Source organism: Cebus imitator, unplaced genomic scaffold (assembly GCF_001604975.1).
Source record: "Cebus imitator isolate Cc_AM_T3 unplaced genomic scaffold, Cebus_imitator-1.0 Scaffold209, whole genome shotgun sequence".
NCBI classification, from domain to species: Eukaryota; Metazoa; Chordata; class Mammalia; order Primates; family Cebidae; genus Cebus; species Cebus imitator.
The window spans coordinates 2,495,332-2,511,196 of record NW_016107524.1 but is presented as its reverse complement, the minus strand read 5'-3'; positions in this window follow the sequence as shown (position 1 = coordinate 2,511,196).

Below are 15,865 nucleotides of genomic sequence, written 5' to 3'. Positions count from 1 at the left end.
GGGGGAGTGGAGGGGAGCTGTGGGGGGTGGAGGGAGGCCCTAGTAGATAGGAGGGTGAATCAGTGCTTATAAAAGACCAACCTAATAAGCTCTTCACCCTCCTTTTTAAGAGAAATCTGCCTTGTGTTGAAATTAGATTCTTATTTAGCTACTAAAGTTAATATTTCAAAATGACAACAGTACTTCATAGAAGACAGATCATTAAGCACCGTTGTAGCCACTGTGAGCACTCACAAAGATTGGCCCTCGTTCTTCAGGAACAACAAAAGGAATGAGTGGCAAAAACTGACCATATCTGTAACAACAGTCCTCAAAATCCCATCAATCAGTTCTTCCCTGGTGTTTTGTTTTTTTTTTGTGGTAGTTGATATGTAGCTAAGTTCTTTACTGTTGTGTCTCAACTCTGGCTAGACTGTCCCACCGCTTTTGTATGGACACAGGGTAGATTTTGATGTTGTCTTTCCTAGACCCTCCCCATCCTCTCCAGCTACTGTATTCCAAGGAGCTTTTGTGCTCTTAGCCAGGGCCCTAAAACATAGGATTATGTGTATTCTGTTGAACCATAAATAATCGCCAATATTTACCTTTCTTGATGGGAATTTCACAGGCTCAATTTAATTCTCCGCATATTTCCCTGGGTCATACGATACAAGCATTTTTTGTTATCCTGCTTAGAACTGGTATTGAAATATGAATGTGACTCTAATTTTTAAAGCAAGACAGAGTTGCTGGTCAAGAAGCAAATAGTTGAGTTACAAAAAAAAAGAAATTACAAGCTACAGGTAATATTGTGCCTTTAGAATCTTGTTTCATCTGTAAGAAAGAGGACAACTGATTATATTAATTGCCCCATGTTTTAAAATATTTCAGTTTATTTCCATGAGACTTCCTGGGAAAGAAAGGCACAGCATTGTTATACTCTGGGTTTTGCTGCGTCCCCTTCATGTATCTGCACTCACACAGCTTTCCAAACTTCAGAGGGAAGAGTGGCTCCTTTAAATAATATGATTGTGTGTGTTGACATTTTCCTGAGAAGCCCCTTTTGTGGAACTCAGAATTGTGAACTCCATGAAATGTAATTTGCAGTACACTCTTGAAACAGAAGAGGGTGCTGTCAGGCAAGCTGATGCTACCCAGTGCTAGAAACATTAGTATTTGAATTTCGTGGTGCCTGTATTATGATTAGTACAAGATCTTGGGGGCATTTAATAAAGCATTTCAAAGCATTGTGAGTCCAGTGGAGTATAATTAAAATTAAAGCAGTAGACAAACACATTAAAGTATTCTTAATGCCTAGTCTAAAAATGCTGTCTAAAACAATTTTACACATCCCAAAGATTTAAATACTGTGCTTATCTCTAAAATTTCGAACTGTTACAGAGACAGAAAAACAGTGTCTTCCTTCTCTGTAGATTTCAAACAAACTTTTTCTAATGAGAGTTAATAAACTCAACATCTTTCTTTAAAAGATTTATAAGATATTATGATTAATTCATCCTGCTTTGGCATGTATCAAGGTCAATGTAGTCTCTAAAAATTTCTAGTCCAGGATTTTACTTTCAGCTTCTTAGGTAAGAACAAGAAGATATATGCTTTCAGGGAATACTTCATGCTACCTTGACTCAGGGACAAGCCTTGGTACTGTTTCAGTCCTCAGAAAGCAGTAATGAGCATTGTCCTTTTCAAGATGGGCTCTGTATTTCTGTCAGAAATCTTTCTGGGTGGATGTTGTCATTCTTTTATAAAACCTGTTAAGACACCCTCTTTCCAAAAGTCTTATATCATGAGTAAGTTTGTGTGTATAGCTGCATTCCCAAAGACATCTTCTGAAGTACAGTAGGCTTCCTCAAGACATTGGCTGCCACAGTTTGCCACTCTGCGTCACCTCAAAATGCTATGTGACCTTCCTTCCAACTAGTCATCTTGCTGATCGTTTTAATTTTTTTTAAGAGCTTACTATATGTCTGCATTTTTTTAGGTACTAGGGATAAGCAATTACAAAGACGGTTAATTCTTGCTCTTATAGAGAGTGTATAATAGTGGAGGAAGTCAGACAATAAATATCAAGTGCTGTGCAGAAAAGTAAAGCAGGATAAAACAGTAAAGAGTGGTAGAAGTGTGCCATTTTAGGTTGGTAAGTGATGTTCTCTAGGTCATGTCATCTCTATGATGAGGTGACATTCTAGTAGTGAGACTTGAAAGAAATGAGGTTAGAGTGCCACCCAGATCCCCAGGGAAGAGTTTGTCCAGCAGAGGGCTCCACTAGTGCACAGGTGCTGGACTCGGGGGGGTGCTAACCCATCAGAGGAACATCACAGAGGACAGATGGCTGCTGGGTGGCTATATCAGAGTGAGCAAGTGGGTGGGATGGAGGTGGAAAGAGATCAGAGAGATTGTGGGGAGGTGGGGGAGGCAGACCACCTAGGGTTTTGTGAGTCGTGGATTTTATTCTGAGTGAGATGGGACCCCCTGGAAGGCTTAGTGCAGAGGAGTGATATGAACTTCATTACATGGTAAGATGATTCTATGCTCATAAAAAGTAAGCAGAGAAAGCTAAGTCTATTGCAATAACTCAGGTGTCTTAGTCCTTTCCTGCTGCTGTACCTGAGACTGGGGGATAGCAGACATTTCTCACAATCCTGGAGGCAGGGAAGTCCAAGATCAAGATGCCAATAGATTCAGTATCTGGTGAATGCCTGTCTGTTCCTCATAGTCGGCATGCTCTTGCTCTGTTCTCATATGGCAGGAGGGGCAAAAGGGCTCCCTGAACCCTCTTTTGTGAGGGCACTAGTTCCATTCATGAGGAGAGAGCCTTCACGCCTAATTACCTCCCAAAAGCCCCACTTTTCACTACCATCATCTTGGGGTAAGGTTTCAACATACGAATTTTGTGTGGGACACAAACATTCAGATGATAGCACCAGGTCAGAGGTGATGGTGATTGAGAGTGGTGATAGGAGATGAAAAATGGTTGAACTCGGAACATATTTGAAATATAGAGCTAATAGGATATGCTGATGGATTAGATGTGGGTGTGAGGGAAAAGAAGGGAACCAAAAACGACTGCCAGATTTTTGGCCTGAGCAACGAAAGAACAGATTGTTTTTATAGAGGCGGAGAAGAGTGCTGTAGGAGCAGGTTTTGTGGAGAAAGATCGGGAATTCATGTTTGGATGTGTTAACTTTGAGATGCCTATTAGATGTCCAATGGAGACAGCAAGTAGCAATTGAATGTACAAGGCAGGAAAGAGTGCTGGGATAGAGATGCAACTCTTAGAGATATCAGCACTTTCAGCTGGGACTGACTGGGATTATCTGGGAGTGAATAGAGTAGAACAGAAGTGGGCTGAGAATTGAGCCCTTCGGCTCCCTGGAGTTTAGAGGTCAGGAAAATGAGGGCAATGCCGTAAAGGACACTGAGGAAGAGTAGCTGGAGTAGAAGAAAAAGGAGAATGGTATTTCAGCAGCCAAGTGAAAGAGGATGTAATCAGTTTCCTCAAATGCTGCTGCTGGCGTAAGATGAGGACTGAGGGTTGACTACTGGATCTACAACATGGAAATCGGTGAGCTTGACAGAAACAGTGTCATTGACGTGACAGCAATGGAAGCAAACTCAAGCAGATTTGGACCCAGGGAGTAAATGGCTTTGTAGCAAAATTTCCTTCTACCCTCTTCAGTTCTGTGGTTAGTCCAATAATTAAACTGACATAAGACAGATTAACAGGAGAAAAGCATACCAATTTTATTTAATATTTTTACATGTACATGGCAGTCTTCAAAAGGAAAATGAAGACCTTAGGAAGTCATTAGGCCATGAAGCTTATATGCCATTTCATGCAAAGAACAATAAATTATGGGGGATGTGACAAGACAGAGGGGCTTGGGCTCGGGGCATTAAATTGTAGGACAGTGCCTAGGAAATATATGGGAGAGACTAATGAAAGACGAGGATCATTTTAGCAGGTTTGACGTGGAGGTCCATTTCAGCATCAACTGCTAGTCTCTGGTGCTAGGAATGTTCTTCTCTTCCTAGTACAGGGAAGGCACCTTTTTCATGGAAAATTTTATGATCTGTTTTTAGGTAGAAATGAGGAGGTCAGAGAGCCTGTGTTAGTTCGTTTTGCATTGCTATAAAGGAATACCTGAGACTGAGTAATTTATAAAGAAAAGAGGTTTAATTGGCTCACAGTTTGGCAAGCTGCTCAAGCATGGAACCAGCATTTGCTCGGCTTCTGGTGAGTCCTCAGGAAGTTTTTACTCATGGCAGAAGGTGAAGCGGGAGCAGGCACGTCACATGGTGAGAAAGAAGCAAGAGTGAGAGGAGGAGCTTCCAGGCTCTTAACCGGCTCTGCGTGAACGAAGAGTGAGAACTCATTATCACAAGAACAGCATGAAGACATTCATGAGGGATCTGCCCATGATCCAAACACCTCCCACTAGGCTCGTCTCTAACATTGGAGGTCACAGTGCAACATAAAATTTGGAGGGGAAACATCCAAACCATATCAGAGCCCTCCTGCATGAGCTGTTTCTCAAGCACCTTCAGCTTAAAATAATCAATATGCCAATAAGCATATTTTGGGGTGGCATGTTCTGAATCCCTTCAGCTCTCCCCCCGCCCCGCTTTTTTTGGAGATAGATTCTTGCTCTTGTTGCCCAGGCTGAAGTGCAGTGGTGCTGTCTCGGCTTACTGCACCCTCCACCTCCCAGGTTCAAGTGATTCTCATGCCTCAGCCTCCCGATTAGCTGGTATTACAGATGCGTGCCACCACTGCTGGCTAATTTTTGTATTTTCAGTAGAGATGGCGTTTCACTGTGTTGGCCAGGCTAAACTCCTGACCTCAGGTGATCCACCCACCTCTGCCTCCCAAAGTGCTGGGATTAGAATCATGAGCCACCATGCCTGACCCCCTTCAGCTCTTTTGAGGAGTTTTGCTGTCAATGTGAACACTGGGACAGTAGCTGGGAAGGATGAGATTTTAACATTTCCCTGACATCCCTTAACCTTGATTCTTTGTCTGCTCTTCTTGCTCCTTGTCATTATTTTTATCTTCTTGATGTTGACTCTTGCTAAAATTTTCTCTTCCCTATTGTTAATGCTTATAGAAAATGATTCCTTGTCATCTTTTGCCCATGTCACCTGAATCATTTGCTGTTTCTAGAATGGGTTCTTTGACTATGCCAACTTGTATTTCTTCAGAAGTTTCATTAACTATATGTGTGGTGTTGCAGGCATTACACATTTTAAAATAAATTTAGCCATTGCTTCAATCACATCCTGCTTTGTTTTAAAATTTTTCTTGATTGAGTTTGACTGGGTCAATATCATTTCATATTAGGATGGCAATCCCACTTCAAATTTTGTTATGAAATTCGCAATAATTGTAAACCAGTCGCTGGTTTCATAATCTTAAGAATGCCTACGAAGTGCCTGAAGGATAAAAAAAGCACACCTATTTATTCATAGTTTTTATAACTACCTAATGGTTTGAACTTTGATTATTATAGTTGACATGATAATATTCTATGTAAATAATTGTTCAGTAATTAACAAGTGAATTTTAATAAAATTAAAGTATCTGTGAAAGGTACAATTTAGGCTACTGTGAAATCATACTATTCGTGTGATATTTCATTGTTTTGATTCATTGTTTATTTTAAAACTGTTTTGTATGGTTTAATTAAGGAGGGCATCAAAATATGATTTCATGACTCACAAGGCTGATAGCCGTACAAAGGGAATTTTTTTTCCACAATGCTTAAAGATGGGAAGAACCACAAGAACAAATATCACAGAGAATACACTTGATAGATGAAGTACATTAACCATATAGTGAGTGAGTTCCAAAATTACCAAAGTCTAGTTGCTCAATTAGGATGAAAGCAGAAAAGCTAGTTGAAGTGTGAGGTATGAGTGTAAGAGAGGATCTTGGTAGAGATGGCTTGACCAATGCAACAGAGATCCCTGAAGACACGGAAAGTCCCTTCATGCCAGAGTGCAGGTGTTGCTGATGAGGCATCGGAGATGAGCCCAAAGGCTAACAGGATGTAGCCCTGCCACACCTGGAGCTCATGATGTTTGGAGAAGCAACTCGATAGAGTGCAGTCACGCCATGGTCTACGCTCTCAAAGTGTCTGTCAAACGCTTAGGTTTGTAGGTAAGTCATGCATTACTTACCAATGGGAAAACGTGCAAAATGAGAAACGTGTTGTTAGGACAGTTCATTGTTGTGCAAGCACCATAGAATTTACTTAATCAAACCTAGATAGTATAGGCTTTACCTTATAGTCTCTTTCTCCTAGGCTACAAAGCTGTTTTCAGTAACAGCATGTTACTATACTGAATACTGTAGGCAGCAGTAATACAATGATTTTGTGCATCTAAACATATCTAAACAAAGAAAATATACAGTAAAAATGTGGTATTATAATCTCATGGGGATACTGTTTTATAAGCAGTCCCTCATTGACAGAAACATTGTTATGAAGTACATGACTGTATTTTGGAGTCCAGTACTTGAAGTCAATAGCTCACATATGGGGTCTGATAAGGGGTAATGTAACATTCTCTAAGAAGTGGTAGTACCTTGCAAGTTTTTATCACAGTAAAACATATGTCACTCATAGCAAACTGTATAGGTGTTTGGAATCATTTCAAAGCTATGTAACAAAAACAATTCTCAATTAAAATAGAAGAATAAACTTCAATTTAAAAATATTACGCAAATATGGTAAATATTTAATGTATAAAGTAATGAAACAAAACTTTCTAAACAAAAATATTACGTCTTGCAATTCATACTCCATTTTAGCCTTTTAAATTTAAAGGTACAAGTAAAAACTCTAGGCAGACAGAATGACAGAATTGAAGTAATATAAGTTTGGCCAGGCACAGTGGCTCCTGCCTGTAATGCCAGCACTTTGTGAGGCTGAGGCAGGCGGATCACCTGAGGTTGGGAGTTCAAGACCAGCCTGGCCAACATGCTGAAACCCTGTCTCTACTAAAAATACAAAAATTAGTCATGCATGGTGGTGGGCATCTGTAATCCCAGATACTTGGGAGGATAAGGCATGAGAATAATTTGAACCCAGGAGGCAGAAGTTGCAGTGAGCCCAGGATTGCAGAGATTGTGTCACTGCACTCCAGCCTGGGCCACAGAGTGAGACTCTATCTCAAACAAATGAACAAAAATATTGGCCAGGTACAGTGGCTCATGCCTGTAATCCTAGTACTTTGGGAGGCCAAGGAGGGTGGGTCACTTGAGGCCAAGAGTTTGAGACCAGCCTGGCCAACATAGTGAAACCCCATCTCTACTAAAAAAAAAAAAAAAAAAAAAAATTAGCGGGATGTGGTGGCAGGCTCCTATAATCCCAGCTACTCTGGAGGCTGAGGCAGGAAAACTGCTTAAACTTGGGAGGCAGAGGTTGCAGTGAGCCAAGCTTGCACCACTAAATTCCAGCCCAGGAGACTGAGCAAGACTCCATCTTAAAAAAAAAAAAAAAATCTATTTATCTTTACAATCACAATTTATTTTAAATCTATTGTTTAAATCCAAGAATACATAGTACCAAAAAGAACAAAGACAAAAATTTCACCTGGACCATTATGAATCCCCAGATGAATATGGGTATCGGTCCACATGGGTCAGAAGGGTATAACTGGGAGTTCTCCAAATTAACTTCTATGTGGGATACGATGTTTATTATATGCTAAGAAACTAAAAAAAAATTGCTGATTTGAATCTTTCATATGCATTATTAAAACTCAACAGTAATTGTACCCATTGTTTAGAATGTATGACAATATTAAATAAAAAATTAGTGCAGAAGGGAGGTAGAATATTTAATTGTGGGCATTCCTTAGAATTGCCAGAATGTGGTGATAATCAAAAGCAGACTGACTTTCTGTTGTTTTATCACTGTGTTTAAATTATCAACAAGCAATGCTTCTCATTATTACCTGTGCCCAGGACTGCTGACTTCCTCATACTTGGTACAACACTGGATGACAAATACTTCTGCAAATTGGCAGTGATCCAGTGGTGAAAGGAAAACTAGTGATGCAGCCAGGCGTGGTGGCTCATGCCTATAGTCCCAACACTTTGGGAGGCTGAGATGGATGGATCACCCGAGGTTAGGAGTTTGAGACCAGCCTGGCCAACATGGCAAACCCCATCTATACTAAAAGTACAAAAATTAGCTGGGCTTGGTGGTGCATGCCTGTAGTCCCAGCTACTCTGGAGGCTGAGGCAGAAGAATTGCTTGAACCCGGAAGGTAGAGATTGGAGTGAGTTGTGATCATGCCACTGCACTCCAGACTGGGCGACAAGAGTGAGACTCCATCTCAAAAACAAAACAAAACAAAACAAAACAAAATGATGTGAAGGAGAGAGAGAGAGAGAGAGACAATGGCTAGGGCCAAGTCTCTGGGCAGATGAGAGGAGAAGGGACCTGAGGCACCAGCAGGTGAGCTGACAGATCAGAGCACAAACAGTTCATCCACAGCAATAAGAGGCAAGACAGAGTCTACGGGTACAGGTGAATGCAGGCCTGTCATCTAAGGTGTTCTTTCTTGGTTTCTGTCCCAGAAGTGGAACTGGATTCAGGGACTTTTCACAGTCCCAGAGACAGAGGATCCTGTTTCTTTAAGGACCTTTATTACCTACTTTAATTTTCTATTTTTTTCTCTTGGGTTTTTTTTGTTTTGTTTTGTTTTGTTTTGTTTTGAGGTGGAGTCTCACTCTGCCACCCAGGCTGGAGTGCAGTGGCACGAACTTAGCCCACTGCAGTCTCTGCTAGCAGGTTCAAGTGATTCTCCTGCCTCAGCCTCCCAAGTAACTGGGACTTCAGGTGCCTTCCACCATGCCTGGCTTATTTTTGTATTTTCTGTAGAGACAGGATTTCACCATGTTGGTCATGCTGGTCTCAAACTCCTGACTTCAAGTGATCTGCCCACCTTGGCCTCCCAAAGTGATGGGATTTTAGGCTTAAGCCACTGCACCTGCCTAATTTTATTTTCTTGAAAAGTTTAATCACTTTTAATATCTGTTCTTTACCGGTATTTTTTTTTCTTTTTTCATGATAGAGGTTGTCATGGATGTCACTGGTATTAATGCTTGACTGGTATCAACTATACTGACCCAAAAGAAGACATTCTTGTGATTTTGGAACTAAGATGATCAATTCCCTTTAACAGGGAATAAATGGTTAAGGCAGCTCTGATTTGGGAAATCCATTTGTGAGCACTCTAGAATTTTCTTTTTTTGCTTTTCATCTCTGAGAGAGACGCTACAGAGCTGTGACTGGCCGGGTGGGGTGGGAGATGCCGCCTCGGAGCAGTGCTTGTCCTTTTCTGTAGAGTTTTATTTTGATATTTTCACATTGCTCAGAGAGAATTCCACCCAAAGGTCCTCAAGTGCCATGAAAAGGACAAGGAAAGAGCATCTTCGAACAGTGGCATTGTTAAATGCCAAGAGCCTGCCTCTCCAGTGAATAATTTTGAGATATTCTGAAACACTTTTCAAAGGCTTTGCTAAGTACTCATTGTGGAAAAGGACACATTCTATATTAAACTCACACTGGGATCAGAGATGGGCTTGGGTAAGACTGTGAACTAGACGATATTTATAGCCCTCTTTTTATTGCTTCTTCCTCCGTTAGTGATTCTCCAGCCCTTTCCCCCTATACCTCTTCAAGGCTTCTGGGGTCTTTCCCCCTCCCTCTTTTTGCCTTATATGATTGAGTGCCATGGAAGGATAGATATCAGTAACTTAGATCTCGGTGTTCTTCTGCTGCAGACTTTTCCAATGGTGCTGCTTATTCCTCCAAACCCCACAGAACTTTAACTGCTTCTCTGCCTTCAGTGTGGCTCTCCCCCATCCTCCAGTCTACCCTTTGTGCTGCAGTCAGTAAGGGACATATTATCTTGCCTTTGCTTACCAGTGAGCCTGAACTTTTGCCACATCTTGCCTTTTTCTCTATCCTCCGGCCAAATCAAACAAACTGCTGTCATTTCCTCAAACCCATCATGCTCTCAGCACACCGCCCCCCGCCAACCCCGCGTTCTCAAACCCCAAGCTTTGGCTGATACAGTGCGCTCTCTCTGGAATACTCTTCCTTGCCGCCTTCCTCTGTCCCTTACTTATTCTGCAGATCTCAATTTAGGGACCAGTTCTAAGAAGCCTTCCCTGGCCCTCCCCATTCAGGTTAGGTGAACCTCACAGGTTTTTTTTTTTTTTTTTTGGTACTAATCCCGTTATATTGTAATTACTTGCATCTTTTTCTTTTCCCTCCACCTTCTTTGAGATTTTGATTGGGGTGGCTCTGCCCACTATTATTTATCTTTTTCTGGGAAGGGAACCATCTGCAAGGGTGGTGGTAGGTGATGGTAGTAGCAATGCCAGTGGTATCGGGCTAGTCCCCTGGCCAGAGATTATGACTTATGCGTTCAATAAGAAACAGTACATGAAGAATGATAGGATACATTTAGATGAATGCACTACTTTTCTCCCTACAATAGTTGCATTTTAATCCCTAACTTTATCCTACCTATTGGCTAGAAATTCCATTTTATAACAGCTTAAGAATAAATTCATATCAATAATAACTTTTAATGAATGTTTTTCCTATTTGAGGTACTATGCTAGGAACTCAAGGGGCATATAACAATGAATAATACACAGCCTAAGTCCTCAAGAAATGTAAAATCTATTACACTTATGGTTGCAAATGTCCTTTAAAAAATAAACACACACACATATCCAAGGGGTTGAAAAAGATTAAAATATTTGTTTCAAAATTTGATTTAATCCTGTTTTTGAAAGCTGGTAAAATTTATAGCACCTACTGTTTGTCTTGGATTGTGTTTTCTAATACCAAGCATCTTACAAAAAAAGTGTTATTTCTCTCTCTCTCTCTTTTTTTTTTTTTGAAACAGAGTCTTGCTCTGTTGCCCAGGCTGGAGTGCAGTGGCACGATCTTGGCTCACTACAACCTTTGCCTCCTGGGTTCAAGTGATTCTTGTGTCTCAGCCTCCCCAGTAGCTGGGATTACAGGTATGTGCCACCATTGCTGGCTAATTTCTTATATTTTTAGTAGAGAAGCAGTTTTCACTATAGGCCAGGCTGTTCTTGAACTCCTGGACTCAAGCAATCCACCCACCTTGGCCTCCCAAAATGCTGGGATTACAGGCATGAGCCACCATGCCTGGCCAAGGAGTGTTATATCTCATTGTGAAATGAAAACATCTGTCTCTTGTTAAAGGTATCTTGGAACCCTTGTGTAACTAGAACACTTTTTCTGGCCAGGCCTGGTGGCTTATGCCTGTAATCCCAGCACTTTGGGAGGCCGTGGTGGGTGGATCACAAGGTCAAGAGATCTAGACCATCCTGGCCAACATGGTGAAACCACATCTCTAAATTAAAAAAAGAATACTTTTTTCTTGTACTTGAAACAATATCCCCTGCTTAATTTCCTTAACTTGTCCACATAACAATAAAATGTAACTTCAAATGAAAGACATTCGCATAAAGAATCATTCGCTAGCTCATCCCATGTATCTACCTATAAGCAAACACAAGTATTTGTTAGGAACCTTTTTTGTGGCCAGCACAATCCTAGGTACTACAATTTAGGGAATAAATGGAACTGTACAAATTACAGTGTACTTAAATTTACGGGACCATGATGTTGCCCTCCTTCAAAGATGAAAGAAAATGCAATCGTAAGTAGGGATGATAGTGGTGGGAAAGAGGCCACAGTGGTTTTCTGCAGTGTTTGGATAGAATAGAGTGGTTATTGTCTAAAAGTTTTCTGTCTTGATGATGCTTTCTTGGTCCTTTGGGTAGAAAAAGCAAGCACTTTCTATGTTTCCTCTTTGTGACCATTGCTATTTCTGGGTTGCTAGCTTCTCCAGCACCCAATTTGGGATATGGGAGGCAAAAAGAAAATCGGAGAACTCACTGCTATGTGGTTCTTGGGACTGCGAGGTCCATAATTGGTCTGCTATCTTCTCCCCACTTTTCAGAGTCTTCCTATGATTGTTTAGATATATAACATTTTAGCTGTTCGTAGCAGAATGAATAGGAAGAAATGTGTTTATGTTGTTCCTGCCTCTCCCAATATTTGAAGCATCTAAGACAACAGAATAGAACAGTCAAGATGCTGCCATTTACCCCTTATAAAATGAGACAAATTAGCAATAAGAAAAGCACAGTTACGGAGGGAACAAATCTGGTTGGTTTTCTGCCTTAAGTTCAGATTATTTGTCTTTATCTCCATCTGGTTCAGGTTGGAGAATTAACTGGAGACAATAAACATTATCCTTGCTAATATTTCATGTTCATGTATGATTATATGCATTATGATTAAGGAAATGAAAGTATAATCATTTGTTAGCTAGGAAATTACTGAATCCTTATCAAGACCTTGACGAGAATGTTGAAAAAGTAGTGATGAGGAAAATTGTGTTTGAAGTCATCCTGCATACTTTTAATGAGTTAATTATAATTAGCAATTATATACATCTCTTGAATATTAAAATATTTTGAAGTAGGCAGTCATATACTCATTAACAGTGTTCCACTATGTGATAAGGTCACCAGTGGGCCATTGCATTGCGTCATATGGTCACTTTAACTGAAATCTTGTTGGAGTGGGAGGAGGAATTCATCATGGTGGAATAGAATCTGATGTTCAAATAAAGCAAGTTGATTTTGGAACTGTATTAGAAAATGGAAAATGTTACAAAAGTGCAGAGTATAAAATAAATCAGAAATGCTAACACTGTCACCATTTCAAAGTTACAGGATGAGGCAGAGATTATTTGGATTTTCATTTCTTATAAGAGGTAAAGGATGAAACAGAGTCAGAGAAACACTGTACTTCTGGGTTTAGTGCACTGGTTACAGATATTCAGAAGTTAATTATGAATATTTGCTACCTTAAGTCATATCCTGAAATACTAACTTGTATTTTCATCACCAATAAATAATTATTTAGAGAGTATACAGTTATTGAAATACTTTGTATTTGACTGCAAAGTTTACTCTGTAAAAATGGGCTGTCTGTAAAATATTTTTTCTTGAATTTTTGTTTTTTTTGAGGTGGAGTCTTACTTTGTCACCCAGGCTGGAGTGCAGCGGTTTGATCTTGGCTCACTGCACCTCTGCCTCCTAGGTTAAAGTGATTCTCCTGCCTTAGCCGTCCGAGTAGCTGGGATTACAGGTATGCACCACCATGCCTGACTAATTGTATTTCTAGTACAGCCGGTTTCACCATGTTGGCCAGGCTGGTGTCGAACTCCTGACCTCAGGTGATCTATCCGCCTTGGCCTCTCAAAGTGCTGGGATTACAGAGGTGAGCCACTGCACCCAGCTTTTCTTTACATTTTTATACAACAAAAGGACTTCGTAAATATGGCCTTTGCTCACAATAAGCAAAGTAAAATTATTTCTTTGCTTTCAGAGAGTATCACTAACACCCCCAGACAAAAGTTATGAGAACATATGGGGAAGAAAATTAATCTAATTATTAAGATTTCCTTAATGTTGCAAAACTGGTATTGATTATCACTGATAAATATATATTATATATTATAGTCTCTAAACAAAGTAGGAGAAAAATAAAAATCTGATGCTCCAGACTGTGTTGGCCAGTTAAGGAGGAGTTTTATGCTTCGGCAGAGGTGTAATTTCAAAGGAATAAATACTCAAAGAAGGACTAAGTTTTGGCATTTCTCTTTTATTCTTTATTTACTAACAAAAAATAGTCACTGTAAAATTGCCTCACTGAGGCTTTATGATCGTGAAATTTCAATTTTAGCATCAAAAGTAGCTTGTGGGCTGGATGCAGTGGCTCATGCTCGTAATTCCAGCACTTTGGGAGGCTGAGGTGTAAGGATTGCTTGAGGCCAGGAGGCTGCGGTGAGGTATGATCACACCACTGCAGGCCAGCCTGGGTGACAGACCTAGACTCTGTCTCTCTAAAGAAAGTGGTTTGTTTATGCAACGACTTCCCCTGTGAGTTTAAAAAATTGACAAAAGAAATGTAACCATCACGACTATAATATTCTGCTTTTTTCATGATAATTTGATAAGCTGTCAAACAAGTTTTAAGAGATTCTTTTACATACTTTACAAATGCTCTTTTGACTGGTGAGGACACTCCAGACACTTGTGATCACGATGAGAGACAGTTCAATCAGAGAATGGGCCCTGTTTTAGATATCTCACATTGTGTAACAAATTACCCCAAAATTTAACTGCAAATAAAATTACAAATATTCATGATCTCATACAGCTTCTGAGGATCAGGAATCTAGGAGATGCTGAGAGGGTAGATTTGATTCAAGATAACTCAAAGATATGTAGTCAAGCTTAATAGGGCTGCAACCATCTGATAGTTCAACTGGGGAAGGATCTATTTCCAAGCTTATGTGACTGTTTGCAGGTTTCTCATACTTGCTGACTGTGGACTGCAGTCTCAATTCCTTGCCACATAGACCCCTCCATAAGCTACCAGAGTATCCTCATGATACAACAGCTGGCTTCCTCCAAACTGAGAGAGCGAGCCCAAGAAAGAATCCACAGCCATAAATAACCTTATCTCAAAAGTGATATGCTATTACTTCTTCTTTATTTTACTGGTAAACCATGGTACAAGGTAGGAGGGGACAACACCAAGTAGTCAATACTGGGAGGAAGGATCATTGGGGGCCATCTTGAAAACTGGCTGCTTCAGGTTCATGTGGCAGATTTGCAACTTGGATTCACCTAGAAGTTACATTAAAGCATACCTCCTCTTGTAGTCATTGCCTGTTACTGGGAAGAAATGACTAGTGACCATTCAGACTGCAAGGGGCAAATGGAAATTTGCTGTCATTTCTCTGCCAGCATTATATAGCCTCTTCATAACTTGAGTGTACTGAGTGTACTAAGAAATAACAACTCAACTTTTAGATACACTTTTCATGGGTACTAAGATCCAAGAATAATTTAAAAAATAGACATGATCTACAATATAGTTCTGAGAAGGGTATAATGTAAAGCATAAAGTAAAACGGTGTAGACAGCATAAAGTAAAACAGTATGCTGCCACAGAAAATTAGGTGATTACCAATCCTATGCATTTAGAAATAAAGCTTTAAAACCTTGCTACGAAAAAGATGGAAAACAAGAGACCCTTTTAGCTTGCTTATTTCCCAGCTTAAATAATTTAATTGGATTTTATAATATCAGTAGGAATCAATGACTGCTTTTAGCCTTCCTACTTTGGGTGAAAGATAAGTCACTTTGAACACTCCTGGTAGTAAATTGCCAGGTAGAGAGATATAACCATTAAAAATTACCATATATACTTCTTGGCTTTTTGTAAAAGAAATTTCTAATAGTGTTCAATGTGGGAAAGTTTTCTAATGGATGTCATATAAATCAGCTACTTGAAACTCACAAACCATAAGGTACCTGACCCAGGCAAATCACATACTGAGTGATAGGACATAAACAGCTCTACTGCACTTACATGCACAAATACATAAATAAACAGCCAATTTAAAATCTAATAGGATTTTTAATCATCAAATAACTTATCCATCTAGTTAGGTCTAGACCTACCTGCAGGCTAGAAAGGCTGTTTAAAAGGCAGAGTTGTGGGTCGGGCGCGGTGGCTCATGCCTACAATCCCAGCACTTTGGGAGGCCGAGGCGGGTGGATTACGAGGTCAAGAGATCCAGACCATCCTGGTCAACATGGTGAAGCCCCGTCTCTACTAAAAATACAAAAATTAGCTGGGCATGGTGGCGTGCGCCTGTAGTCCCAGCTACTTGGGAGGCTGAGGCAGGAGAATTGCTTGAACCCAGGAGGCAGAGG